Raw genomic sequence first — 14,272 nt, forward strand, 5'->3', positions numbered from 1 at the left:
TCATTATAATTTTTTCAAATTTTCAAATAAAAAATAATTCCAACTTTTTTAAATCCTAAACAAAAATAATATTATAAAACTATATTCTTACAATATTTTAAATTTATAATATTTTTTATTCAATTTGCTTATTTCTCAAAACTCAAAAACTAATCAACTCAAACTATCTCACTAATATTCACAAACTATTTTATTACTATTTATAAAATTCTCATCTCATCTCACCTTTCAAATCTGCTCTGACACCAAGGGCATGACCTCCGCACAATCTCTACATCTATACCTTTTATTTTACTTTATTTTATTTTGCATTCTCTCACTCTCTCTCCCAATAAAACAGCTGATGTATATATATTATTATTATTATTATTATTATTATTATTATTATTTACATTTGCATTTTTTTAACTATCGAAATCAATTTTACGGAATCATCTTTCTCGTTGCTCACTAAAACTAAATATGTTGAAATTATATGTTATGATCATCCATCGCCTTATGATTGCGTAGAATTGTTAGCAGTACTCATCAACTTGACAAAAAGTCTCTAGGATGTGATAGAATAAAAGTAGTTTGTTAATAAGAAGATTATATCGATTTAAATCCATCTTTATATCTTAGTATATATTGTAAAAGAGTGTCATATATATTTATCTCTTGTCATGTTTATCTTTTTGTTATGTACTGATCTTGTATGTATATTACATTGCATGTAACTACTTTCATTTAAATAGTGGTAAAATAATTGTAGACTAATTGTAAATTTATCATTTTTATTTATTTATTAAAGTGACATGATCCCATGAGTAAGGCATGATTGAAGTTTATTCCTAAACCTTTGTATTTGAAGGAGACCTAAATTACTTCTAATGACCTACTTTTATAATTAAATACGCTCTTGTTACATACCCATGCTCTTAACAAAATACATGTTTAATGTTATATGGAAATTGCTAGGAATATGACTGTATATTTCAACTCATATTCAGTTCAGGTCAATGAAGAAATCACAATTATTCATTACATTCTAAAATCAATCCCGTCATCATGGACACGTTTCCTCTAAATAAATATGTGTTTCTCTGTGTTAAAGCCATATGAAATCATAATCTCTTAGAAGAATACACGTTATGAATCATCTTGAAAAGTACGTTAAACATCTCTTACAACTTCTTTTAAATTATAGGCCTTGAAATATAATTATTGATGACGTGTTTCACACATCGGATACTAGGTTCAGTCACTTGCAATACAAAAGAAAAGGGGGTCGCCGAGGAAGGCATCCGACATCAGATCCTTGCCTATAGAGTTGTCATGTCACACCACCGTCGGGTCTGGTTGAAGATATCTCAATTCAAGGGACCTCAGGTCTTATTACGAATTCTCCAACACATGGTTCCGCAACCTTTTCATACCCTCCTTGTAGCCGTAGGCCCATGCTTGGTTGCAGACAAACTTGGCCATTGACAAACTGCTCTGGCAAGCAAGGAACTATGTCCTAGACATTGGCCAAGCCTGACTTCAGATCCTCGAGGACCATGTCATGGGAGACCAGCTCGTGCTTTGAGGCGACCAACTTAAACTCCAAACTCCTCCACCCGTAGCTTTTGTGTATGTGAGTTAGCCTTGACGATGACCACCTCAACTTCCAGGTCCCTCACCTGTTTGTTCGAGATTCGAGGAGGGACGACTTGTTTTTCTAGGACTCGAAAAGGGTCGTATAAGTCTCATGGAGCCAGTTGTACGACTGAGTGTCGAAGTCATGCCGCTTCATCAGCCTCGAGATCTCATATGGATGCTTGCAAACCGACACCCACAACTCGTCCACCTCTTTCGTCCGACGATCTAACTGGCTTTACAAGCTGTCCCATGCCTCCTCACATAGCTTGGCCTCGAAGCGATATTGGCTAGCCTCCTCCCGCAACTTGGTGAGGATGGAATTGAGGTTGGCCCTCTCCTGGCAAAGCCGAACGATCTTCTTCTTCTTTCGTTGTCAACTAAAGTCCATGCCGACGGCCAAACCATACCCCGAAGAAGAAAACCTTGAGCTTGTCAGCCATCTCTGGATAGACTCAACGCGAGCCTTAACAAACCCATACTCAACCCGCAGAGCCTTACTCCCGCCAGCCGTATGGGACAATCCTACACATCCCAACTTCCAAGAGGGAGAGAAGGCTTCTCAAGAGGGGGAGTCACTGGGCTTCTAAGGTAGAGGGCTGGACAAGGCCCCAGTGTTGCTCTCGGCGTCATTCCCTTGTGGTGCCTCAGGTGTTCTGGCAGCCTCCATGTAGCCTTCATCCACCACAACACTATCCCCGATGTTTAGCCTAGGCGCAGCTTTTGGGAGGACTGTTACGTCCTCTGCATCCCTTCTAGTGGTCGACTCCACAGGAACCTCCAGCTCGCCTATGACGTTGTCTGTCAGCACTTGCCCAGACCAACGCTCCAAGTCCTTGTCACCAGATAGTTCAACGTCCCTGGACCCTAGCGGCACCTCCTCAACTCGACCCTCGGCCTACATCTCGAGTGACGACACAAGCATCTCGCCGACCTCTGAGGGCTATGCCACATGGCCCCCTCATAGGGTTGTCAAGATCTCCAACGCAATAGAGTCTAGCACCTTCTACAAGGATCTCCCTCAGATCGGCAGGAATGACGACCGATTCCCATTTATATTGTGAGGCACCATGAACCTGGGGGGGGGGGGGTAACTTCCCTGGGTCTTGGAAGAGTCCATCAGACAAGAAGGGCATGCATCGCGGGAAGAAGGATGAGAAACATTCTAAGGAACCATGGAAGAAAAGAGGAGAACTGATTAGAAGAAAGCATGAAGGAAAGAGAACAAGAAGGCAAGAAAGCAAGCGACACGTAGGGAATTCAAAAAATTCGAGAGAGAGTGAAAGCAAACGGATGAAGCGTGGAAGGAGATTGAGTTAGAATAGATTTCTGTGTTGTATGGACTTCCCCAGGCTATGAATTGATGCATGTTGAAGAAGGATGAATGACAGGTGCAAATCCTACTGTTTACACTACATGAAGGGGCATGAGAAGGGAGCCGTCACACGCAACCCAAGCTAGGGAAGTCAGACGGGCACACTCAAGTGCACGTCAATCAGTTGGTAATGTGCCGATGAAACATCCTTGGAAAAGGAAGAATTCCTACCATACACGTATCATAGATGTCCTCTTGGTAGGGCTTGACCAAGAGACTAAAACCCATCTTGGCCTGAGTTGCGCCCTTTCAGCAGGCTTAGGAACCATCATTGTTATTGGCCCATGAGCTGCACAAGAAGAATGAAGGTGTCTCGACACGGGAAACCTGTTGAGGGGACATACAATACTCGCCGACCCTGAAGCTTCCTGTACAAAATTTTACCTCATTTGATTACATAAACCATCTCATCTCATCTAATCATTACAAATTTATCAAATTCTCACATAAAATGTAGTAAAAAATTCAACTTTATCAATTATAAAATAAAAATAATATCAAAAAATTATATATATATTTTGTTTGAGAAAGATTAAGGTGCTATTTGGATAGTGAGTTGAGAAGAAAGTTGAATAAAATATTGTTAGAATATTATTTTTTAAAATTATTATTATTTTGAGATTTAAAAAGGTTAAATTATTTATTATATTTTATGTAAAAATTTAAAAAAATTATAATAATAAGATAAGATGAGATAAAATAATATAAAACACTTCGCCCTATTCCATAAACTTGAACTATCAATTTTTTTCTCTTTGGATCCTAAATTTGACACGTTACCATCGCTTGACCGTAGCCAAACAAATATCTACGTTGGAACGTTATTGTGTTTCTTGTTTTCCAAGTTATGAAATCCCCCGAAAAACCAAAACCAAACCCAAACCAACGCTAAGCAACGTCCCTGTTGAGCTCACGACACCACCTATTCCTCGAATCGGAGAACGCGAGCGAGCAACAAGTAAAAATCTGGCGTCGAGCCCAGACCCTCCAGGTATATATACAGCCTACCTCCATTGCCAGTAATTGTAAAATTCTCTCTCCAAGGATTTGTTCAATCTGACCCAGTGTTGATACTGTTTTATAGTAACGTTATTTACAAGGCTGTCTTCTCGGTAATCGTATCTTTTGAGGTTCTGTACCATAATATCGCTCATTTTTCCCGTCTCCGAGAGCGTCTAAATAATGAGATTTTCCGGACTTGGCCGTTCATTGTCTCGGTCTTCTCGCTCCAGAGTAAGTTTTTTTTTGGTGCCGTTGAAAGTTTCAAGTTTTGTTTGGGGTTTTGGTCTCATTTATTAATTTAATTTTGGGTGGGCTAGAATTTGTTGTGTGGTGGTGGTGGAGGGAGATCGGCGATCTTGAACGAAGAGCTTCTGCGAGTGTCACGTGTGAATGAGTATCTGGGTCGTGTGGATGGGGGCTCTGGGTTTTTGAGGGGTTATTTGGCAACTACTGTTGGAGCTCACAGGGAGCTCGCCCCCAAGGCTTATTTATCCAATTTGAACCACGTTCTTGCCAACCCTAGATTACATCGGCTTTTCTCGAGTGAAGCCCCAAAGAAAAAGAGTAAGTAATTGATCTTTTTTTTTTTTTTTGAATTTTAATCGGTTACTATTTGGCTGGCACTTCTTGAGGACTTTTATTGCTCAAATACTAGCTGAAACCGTATGTGCAATAGTTGTTTCTAAAAGAAAGAAAGTATATTTGGAATTGCTAATTTCAATGCTCTTCATTTGCAGATTATGAGAACTTTTATCCGAAGGAAAAGAAGGAAATTCCAGAGGGGAACAAGCAAAAGTCGGAGTCAAAAGGTCGAAAACTTTTTATTTTCTGTTTTATAGGTTTTTCCTTCATTGAATTGAGAATTTCCAATTTAAACATAGCCGTTGCTGATTGAATGATGGTAATGGCATTGCGAAACAATGTAGGATATCATTCTTGGCATAGATGTGTTTTATTATTGTTCTTCTGTGTACCGATCAAGAAAGAAATTGTGTTCCTGTGTGTTTCAGAACTTTGACTTTTAAGAGATTTCTGATTTTCTGATTGTTCGTGTCTCTTTTCTTCATTATGATTATACAATTTACCCTATGTTGCTTAAAATTATGCTACAAAAAAAAAAAAAAAAAAAAAAAAACAAAACCGATTATGCTGCTGAAAGGGAGGGTGCGTGTTTGAGCTGAAAGCCTGAAAGTAACATGTCCATTGTGGTTTGCAGTAATGTGTTGGAGTTCTAGATGTCATTGGTGGAGTTTCATTTGTTTTCCTTTAGGGAGCTTTTTCATTGCATGGTGGATGTTGTGAATTCTGCGTGTGTTTTAATATTCTGGTTTGCTTTCATCTCACATTTCACGTTTTAAAGATGACTCTAGTTTTATTTTATATTCTCTTCAAGTAAAGATGCCTCTGCTTCAGATGTTTTTGATCTGGGGAGAGGCTATCTTGGTCTTTACATCAAGGTGCTATGGGAATGGGTTTTCTGTGGGGTCAGGTTGTGGTAAGGTTGTCTTAGCCGTGTGGGCCAGACCATGTGAAGGGTTTAAAACTAAGCATGCCAATGTTATTATGATTTTATTGCTGGAATTCTTATACAAAAGAGAGAAAAAAAAAAGAAAAGAAAAAAAAAACATTAAAACAATCCTGGAAAATTCCTTTCACTTTGCTAGTTTTGGTCTCTTATGCATATGGAATACTTGAAGTGGAGGAATGTGGCTGTCTTACTGTACCAAAATTGTAAGAAAAGAGTTTGCTAAGTAAACCGTGTTTTCTATTTCCAAATATACACTCACTCCATCTCACACAAATTAATAGATTGCTTCATTGGAATACAAATATGAAATTTCTTTTGTTAAATTACCTGCCACCATGGAAATAGTAAAATTTGATTCTCTCTATGTACGAATTTTTCATGTATCCTTTTCATTTAATTTCCGGAGTGTTAGATATAGACCTTTTAACAATTGTGTGTGTGTGTGTGTGTGTTTTTATTTTTTTTTATTTTTTAATATAAGACCTTTAACAATTCTGATTACCTGATTATTCTTCTAATTTCAGATGACTCGAACACGGATGATCGTTGGAATTTTCAAGATGCTTTCATAAAGCAATTTCAGAATTTCATCACTCCTTTAGTTGTAATTGGCCTAGTTCTTTCTTCCTTACCATTTGGTTCTCATGAACAGAAACAGGTAAGCAGATATCTTTTAGTGATTTCAGTGGCATTCTTGATTTCACTTCGGTCAACTTGCAAAATTCAATTATGATATACGATCAAATCATGATTTTAATCATCATAAAAAAGCCAAAATGTGTGGTTCTGATATGTTATTCAATATTTTTTGGGTAAATACTACTTTCCTCCCATAAACTACCATCACTTATTCATTTACACATAAACTTTAACTGGGTGTTCAGAGCTATTTTGAAGTTTCAGTGCTAATTTGCACACTTATCCCATCTGCGCTTTTAATAAATTTACATTATTCCCATCTACGCTTTTAATAAATTTACGTTACATAGAAAAAATGGTGTTAGTTTGCCCTCTTTTCCTCTTAACAATTGATAGTTGGGACGAAAATATATAATATGATAAAAATGCCCTGGATATAGGTGTTTTATCAGGTATTTTTGCCATTGTATTTGCTTTTCTATTCAAGTTAATGATTGTTTTGGACAAAGGGGCAAACTGACATGATTTTCGAAATATTGTTCATGTTTAACTGAATCAAAGTTTATGAGTGCAAGTAAGGTGTACTAATTCACAATGGGAGGGCTACTTATCCTTATTTTTTTCACTTAACTTGTTTGGTGATTATTTCCCTATTGATGAATTCGTTCAAGTTGATATTAGGCTTGATTTGGCTTGGGACATATTGAATTCTTAGCATTGGGTATTCTTCAATGTGACTGCCCGTCTAATTGCAATCTTTATATTACTAGAAATTAATCTTCTCATTGGAATAAGTGAATGAAAATATCAATTTAGTTTTAGATCAATGGAATCATTCACTGTTGTTTATCATTGTTGTTTATGTGTCAGAAGTAATTGTAATAAAGAGACTTTGTTTTCTTCTGCTTATTCTGTTCATGTTGCTGCAACATTTCCCATATTCATTATGTTATGTTTTTTTTTTTTTTTTTTTTTTTTTTTTTTTTTTTTTTATATTTTATACTTTCATTACGACCATGTTTTCTTTTGCTCATTCTGGAATATGCTAACTTCTAGCAGATTAGTTTTCAAGAGTTCAAAAACAAGCTTCTGGAGCCAGGCTTGGTGGATCATATAATTGTTTCTAATAAATCAGTTGCGAAAGTTTATGTAAGGAGTTCTCCACGCAATCAAACAAGTGATGATATTGTGGAGGGACCTATTAATGGTACCCCTGCAAAAGGAAAGGGGGGCATCACAAATACTATTTCAACATTGGAAGTGTTGAATCTTTTGAGGAGAAGCTGGAGGAAGCCCAGGAAGCATTAGGGATAGATCCTCATGATCATGTTCCTGTAACGTATATGTCTGAAATGGTTTGGTATCAAGAATTGATGAGATTTGCACCAACTGTCTTGCTTTTGGGTACCCTTTTGTTTATGGGGCGGAGAATGCAAGGTGGGCTGGGCGTTGGTGGTGGTGGTGGAAAGGGTGCCCGTGGGATATTTAACATAGGAAAAGCCCACGTTACGAAAGTGGATAAAAATGCCAAGAATAAGGTAATCTTTCTATTTCTCTGATGGTAATTGTTTTCTTTTTTTTTTTTTTTTTTTTTTTTTTTTTTTTTTTTTTTTTTTTTTTTTTTTTTTTTTTTGCATCCAGTTTTTGCACTAATTTATCTTTCCTTAGAATATAGTTAAATGACTACATTCTGTGTTTTGGTTTTTTTTTTTTTTTTTAAATTCTGGGGTCGATTGGTGCAGATCTATTTCAAAGATGTTGCCGGATGTGATGAAGCAAAGCAAGAAATCATGGAATTTGTGCACTTCCTAAAGAACCCTAAGAAGTATGAGGAATTGGGAGCAAAGATTCCTAAAGGGGCTCTCTTGGTGGGCCCCCCAGGCACAGGAAAAACACTTCTAGCAAAAGCAACTGCAGGGGAATCTGGTGTGCCTTTTCTCTCCATATCTGGTTCTGATTTTATGGAGATGTTTGTTGGTGTTGGGCCATCTCGGGTGAGAAACTTGTTTCAAGAAGCAAGGCAGTGTGCTCCCAGTATAGTTTTTATTGATGAGATTGACGCAATTGGTCGAGCAAGGGGGCGTGGGGGCTTTTCAGGTGCAAATGATGAGCGTGAAAGTACTCTAAATCAGTTGCTGGTTGAAATGGATGGTTTTGGAACCACTTCTGGAGTTGTTGTGCTTGCTGGAACCAATAGACCTGATATTTTAGACAATGCTCTTTTGAGGCCTGGCCGATTTGATCGCCAAATTACGATTGATAAACCTGATATTAATGGCCGTGACCAGATATTTCAGATCTACTTGAAAAAAATTAAACTTGATCACGAGCCATCGTATTACTCTCAAAGGCTTGCAGCCCTCACACCTGGGTTTGCTGGAGCAGACATTGCAAATGTCTGTAACGAAGCTGCTCTAATTGCTGCAAGGAAAGAGGGAACACAGGTCACAATGGAGCATTTTGAGGCAGCTATAGATAGGATCATTGGTGGTCTGGAGAAGAAGAATAAGGTAACTCATTTTTAGCCACTTGTGTTACATGATGTGGGAACTTTTCGAACGCTTTTTGATAAGTAGGAAGTTTCAAATTTTAATTATATCACCATATTCTTTTTGTTTGGTGGGTTATTCTCGTTTGGTGGCTTCATGGATGGCCGTTGTAGTTCATCTTGAACTGTTCTCTGAAACACTGCATGTTAAATTGCTGGGAAACTACATTTGACCACTTCTCAAATTTGATTTGTCAACCTCCAGTTTGAAACATTACAGTTTATCCATGTGAGGTCCAATTGTTGCGTCTTTTGGTTCATTAGTTTAATGTATTCAGATTGTAATGACTATTATATTTTTTTCGGTTTGTTACTGATAAAAGAAAGTTTATTTCTTTTGGTTTGTTCGTTTTTCTGAGACACATGCTTATACATGCAAATTTTAAGGATTTAGGACTGAAAAATATTAGAACAATAGGTTTGCTCCTCAAACTTGACCCAAACTACAAGTAGATAAAATGAAATTAAACATAAGTTACTTCTTGACAAAGGTTAGTTATAGGATGCCTGAATGGTTTTTTTCACAGCACTGGACCTTTTCTGTGGTTTTGGTCTTTTGTTAGGTCCACATTTGTTTTGAAAATTTTGGCATGCTGAAAATATTCTTGAAACAGGGAAGACTGTCATTTTTTTTTTAGTTTCAGTCTGATCCTTCTCCCCCTTGATCGACATGGGAACTTCTGACATCCTTTTTTGCAAGCAGGTAATTAGCAAGCTGGAGCGCCGAACTGTTGCCTATCATGAATCGGGCCATGCTGTTGCCGGATGGTTCTTAGAACATGCGGAACCCTTGTTGAAAGTAACAATTGTGCCTCGTGGTACAGCAGCGCTTGGATTTGCTCAATATGTTCCTAATGAAAACCTTCTCATGACTAAGGACCAGCTTTTTGATATGACATGCATGACACTCGGTGGTCGGGCAGCTGAACAGGTAACTGTGAAGTTTTGCCACTCCTATCATCTATTTGGATGGGGCCAAGCCTTACAAACTAGATTGCATGTTTTTTTTTTGAACTGTATTGCAGAAAGTTTGCAATTATGTTCACCTCATATTCCATGTTGCACAAACTAACCCACTTTCCAATTAACATAATTGGAAATGCATGAATGAACAGAAATTCAAGCGTAATGCCTTGGGCCATTCAATGTAGAGGGTAGTGAAGTGGAATATATTTCTTTTGGATGCAGGTGCTGTTGGGAAAGATCTCGACGGGTGCCCAAAATGATCTGGAGAAGGTGACAAAGATGACCTACGCACAAGTAGCTGTCTATGGTTTTAGCGAGAAGGTGGGTCTCCTTTCATTCCCTCAAAGGGATGACACAATGGAGATGTCCAAGCCCTACAGCAGCAAGACCGCGGCAATTATTGATGGTGAAGTGCGAGAGTGGGTGGGCAAGGCATACGAACACACAGTCCAGCTTATAGAGCAACACAAGGAGCAAGTGGCTAAAATTGCGGAGCTGTTGCTCGAAAAGGAAGTTCTTCACCAAGACGACCTGCTTCAAGTTTTGGGCGAGCGGCCATTCAAATCAAGTGAGCTCACAAATTATGATAGATTTAAGCAAGGCTTTCAAGAGGAAGATCAGAAGACTGTGGAGACGCCTGTTAATAGTAGGCATGAGGAGGAGGATGGTTCTTCACCCCTAGAACCTCAAGTACTCCCTGCTTGATTACTGGCTGTTCTATCGTCTGTAATTGTACATGCAACGAATTATTTTTTCTCCATTTTTCCTTGATGTTGACAAAACCGTACAAGCAGTATTTTATTACTGCAGACTGCAGAGTATCGTTATTTGCTTCAAATTTCACATTGTGTTGAATTTATTTCTCGGAATGGTCGGAATTTATGGAATCGGTATAGTAATCTATATAGAGAAAAAATATTTGCAATTGTGAATTGTGTAATCGGCACATAATCATTTTGAAAAAAATGATTAAAACATAATATTCACATGAAAAAATTAATATTTTAATAATGAATTCTATTTTTTTTTTAAATAATTACGTGATATTTAGGCAATTGTATATAAAATTATTCGTTATATTCGGTTCTTATTTAAATTTCGGACCAGTCCGATCATTTTGTTTCCTTCCGGTCATTCCGGAACGGCAGACGGAATTTACATTCTGATGCGGAATGCGTTCATGTAATTTGTGAAGCCTTTCAAGCTTCAACCATAAACATAACTGCAGCGCGCGGGAAAAAAAAAAAAAAAAGAGCCCGCGCGGGGGAGAGAGAGAGAGAGAAACGGATTGTACCAGAAACGATGCCGCTTAGAATATTGTTTATACAGGTTTTTAGATTTCTGACGCTTCAGCTCTCTCTCTCTCTCTCGGTTCTGGTTTACGTCTCGCTCTCTTCCACGCCGTGGTGGTTTTCACTGATCGAAACTCGAGTCTCGCTCTCGACCTCTTAGAGACACTGTTCTTTGCTGCTTGGGTTCGCAGACCAATTTTCACTACGTCCTGATGCTGCTGTACATTGCAGCCGATCCACTCGCAATAGTTTCACTCACAGCATGAAGGTATTTTCGTTACTCTCATGTAGGTAGGCTCTGTATTATAGCAGTAAAACGAGGAATAATGAAAGAAATCTGAAAACTTAAGAGTCTAGTGTGTCTCGGACTCCCCGAATGGTTATAGTTCTTAAGATTTCGAGTTTGCTTCTTAAGTGTTTTGGAAGAAACTTCCGTTTCTTGGAAATGGCGGTTTCAAATGTAGCTTTTCAAGCTTCGGCTTATGTGTTCATGGTATGGATACTGGTGGTGGCTCCAAAGTTTGAGTTAGGAATGATTTTTTGTGTATGCAGTTTCTTCTTTAGTTTTCAATTCTTTGTATAGAGAGTTTTCTTAGTTTTTGACAAAGGTTTGGGATATTGAATTGGTTTTTTCTTTTTTGGACTATTTATACCTTTTGAAACGGAAAAGGAGATCGCGGAATGTAATTGCAATGATAATACTGTGATGAAGGTTACCTGACAGAATTGACAAGTTCACAAGCATGTGGCGTTTTGATTGTTATTCTTTCTATTACTTAGTATTTAGTCCTTCCTTTACTAAAGAGGTGGGGTGGGGTTGTATAGCATTGTTTCAGGATATGCATGATCGTAGCAAAATACATTTATGGCATGTTTTTCCATTCTCCTCTTACAGATCAAATTTTGATGTTTCAATTTATCGCGTGCTGTTGCTTTGATGCTTATGAGAATCAATATAAATGTTGCTGTGATGTCAATATAGCACTCCATTCGGTGTCTTTGCTTGAGATGTCATTCTTCAGCATGCCTATTAATGTTAGGTCCATGAAAATTTTGAGCTGGTTATATGTTTAGATGTTTTTTGTGAAATATAGTCAAGTACACATAAGTAAGGGGCTCTTGTGTTAAGGTATAGCATACCTCTGAGTCTCTCATATCTTTATTCTTTATTTTCATATCGAACAATTGATAATTGCCTTTGAACTTAGTCACAGATGGAGGCAATGGAATGTAGTGATGGTGCGGTAAATGCTGGTACAACTACATCGGCAGCTGATTAGGTCTGGATTTTGATAGCCCAATGCCTCCCATAATGGAAGAATCCTCTATGAAAGATGTTGATAGTCGAGGCACTTCTTATGGTCACCCACCTTTGAAATCAAAAGCATGGGCTCATTTTACTAGAGTTAAAGATGGTGATCCCAATAGCCCTAAAGCTAGTTGCAATTATTGTGGGAGGTCGTACAAATGCCATTCAAAAAAGCAAGGCACTTCATCCATGTTGTACCATTTAACAATTTGCAAACACTACCGTGCTAGACAGAATCGCTTGGCTGCGTCAAAATCAAAGTTGATTTGTGAACTGAAGAAAGATGGAGATAGCACCACTGGGAGTCTTGCAATTGATAAGTGTGATGAAAAGAAAATAAGGGCAGCAATTGCTAGGATGATAATAGTGGATGGGTTACCTTTTAGGTTTGTTGAAGGCCCAGGTTTTAGGGACTTTATTAGGACAATTGATTCTAAATTCCCAATCCCTTCTTGCATCACTGTGATGCGGGATTGTGTTAAGCTCTACCTACTGGAGAAGGAGAAGTTAAGGAATTTGTTCACTACATCAGGTCAAAGGGTTTGCCTAACTACTAGTATGTGGACCTCAACACAAAACCTTAACTATATTTGTATAACGGGCCATTTCATTGTTAACGATTGGAACTTAAATAAAAGAATTCTGAACTTTTGCAAAGTTCCTAATTATGAAGGTTTGACTACTGGAAGGGTGATTGAGTCATGCTTGCTTGATTTTGGCATTGATAATATCTTTACCATCACAGTTGACAGTACTACCTCTAATGATACTGCTATTGACTATATAAGGAGGAGAACCAAATATAAGGTGGGTACCATATTAGACAATGAGTTTATTCACATGAGGTGTTGTGCACATATGTTGAATCTTATCATGACTGAAGGTGTAAAAGATGTTAATGAATCAATTGTGAAGGTTTGAAATGCAGTGGCATATGTGAAGTCTTCCCCTTCAAGGTTTGATAAGTTTAAGTCTTGTATGGAGATGCAAAAAATTCAGAGTAAGGATCTTTGTCTTGATGTTCCAAATAGGTGGAACTCAACATCTATGATGTTGGATGTGGCAGAAAAGTGTCAAAGTGCCTTTGAACTTTTGCAAGAAAGTGATTGTCCATCACTTTCGTGGGGATGAGCAAGGGAGACCAGGCTTGGGTCCTCCTGATTGTATTGATTGGGATAATGTTCGTGTCATTGTGAAGTTTTTAAAGATATTTTATGATGTAGCATTGCGTATTTCTGGATCTTTACATGCTAATTCTAATTTATATTTTCATGAACTTTCTGTGGTTCATCAACATTTGCAAGCACTTTGTGAAAGTGGTGATAATCTCTTGCGTAGCATGGCTGAAAGATTTAAGGCAAATTTTGAAAAATATTGGATGGATTTTGAGAAAGTTAACTTAATGTTATTTGTAGCCGCTGTGCTTGACCCAAGATACAAGTTGGATGCTTTAGAGTTTTGGTTCACAGAAGTTGTTGGCATTGAACAGGCAATTGAACTTGTAGCAAAGCTAAGGAGAGTCATTAACCGGCTATATGACCAATAAACTAAATTTGGTGGTGATGTATGTGGGGTTGAGTTAAGTGGTGCTGAGCCTCAAAGTTCCTCAATATCAATTAATTCTAGTAAGCAAGGATTATTGAATTTCATGAGTAGGTACTACAAGATTCGAACATCGCAAAATAATGTAGGTTGCAAGTCAGAGTTGGATCAGTATTTGACGGATGATATTGAAGCACCAAATGAGAATTTTGATATTTTAAATTGGTGGAAGGTGAAGTCAACAAAATTTCCAATCCTTGCCCAAATAGCAAAAGTTGTGTTGGCTGTTCCCATTTCAACTATTGACTTTGAGTCGAGTTTTAGTGCTGATGGTCAAGTGTTGGATCATTTTCGGAGTTCATTATCTCCAACAACAGTTGAGGCTATTATATGTGCACAAAATTGGCTAAAAGAGGCTCCACCCATTGCTTATGACACTCGAGATGTAATGGTA

The 14,272-nt window shown here is 37.9% G+C and overlaps 1 pseudogene across 1 annotated transcript; it reads left to right on the forward strand.

The window, feature by feature from the left end:
* The first annotated feature begins 3,803 nt into the window (after nt 1-3,803).
* On the forward strand, nt 3,804-10,534 carry LOC121239312 (annotated as a pseudogene). Its single transcript, XR_005935286.1, has 9 exons — nt 3,804-3,983; nt 4,077-4,225; nt 4,312-4,558; nt 4,732-4,803; nt 6,047-6,180; nt 7,221-7,699; nt 7,904-8,671; nt 9,413-9,640; nt 9,898-10,534. The product of XR_005935286.1 is annotated as an ATP-dependent zinc metalloprotease FTSH 10, mitochondrial-like (transcript).
* Nucleotides 10,535-14,272: the final 3,738 nt, after the last annotated feature.

This window comes from Juglans microcarpa x Juglans regia, chromosome 7D (genome assembly GCF_004785595.1).
Source record: "Juglans microcarpa x Juglans regia isolate MS1-56 chromosome 7D, Jm3101_v1.0, whole genome shotgun sequence".
NCBI classification, from domain to species: Eukaryota; Viridiplantae; Streptophyta; class Magnoliopsida; order Fagales; family Juglandaceae; genus Juglans; species Juglans microcarpa x Juglans regia.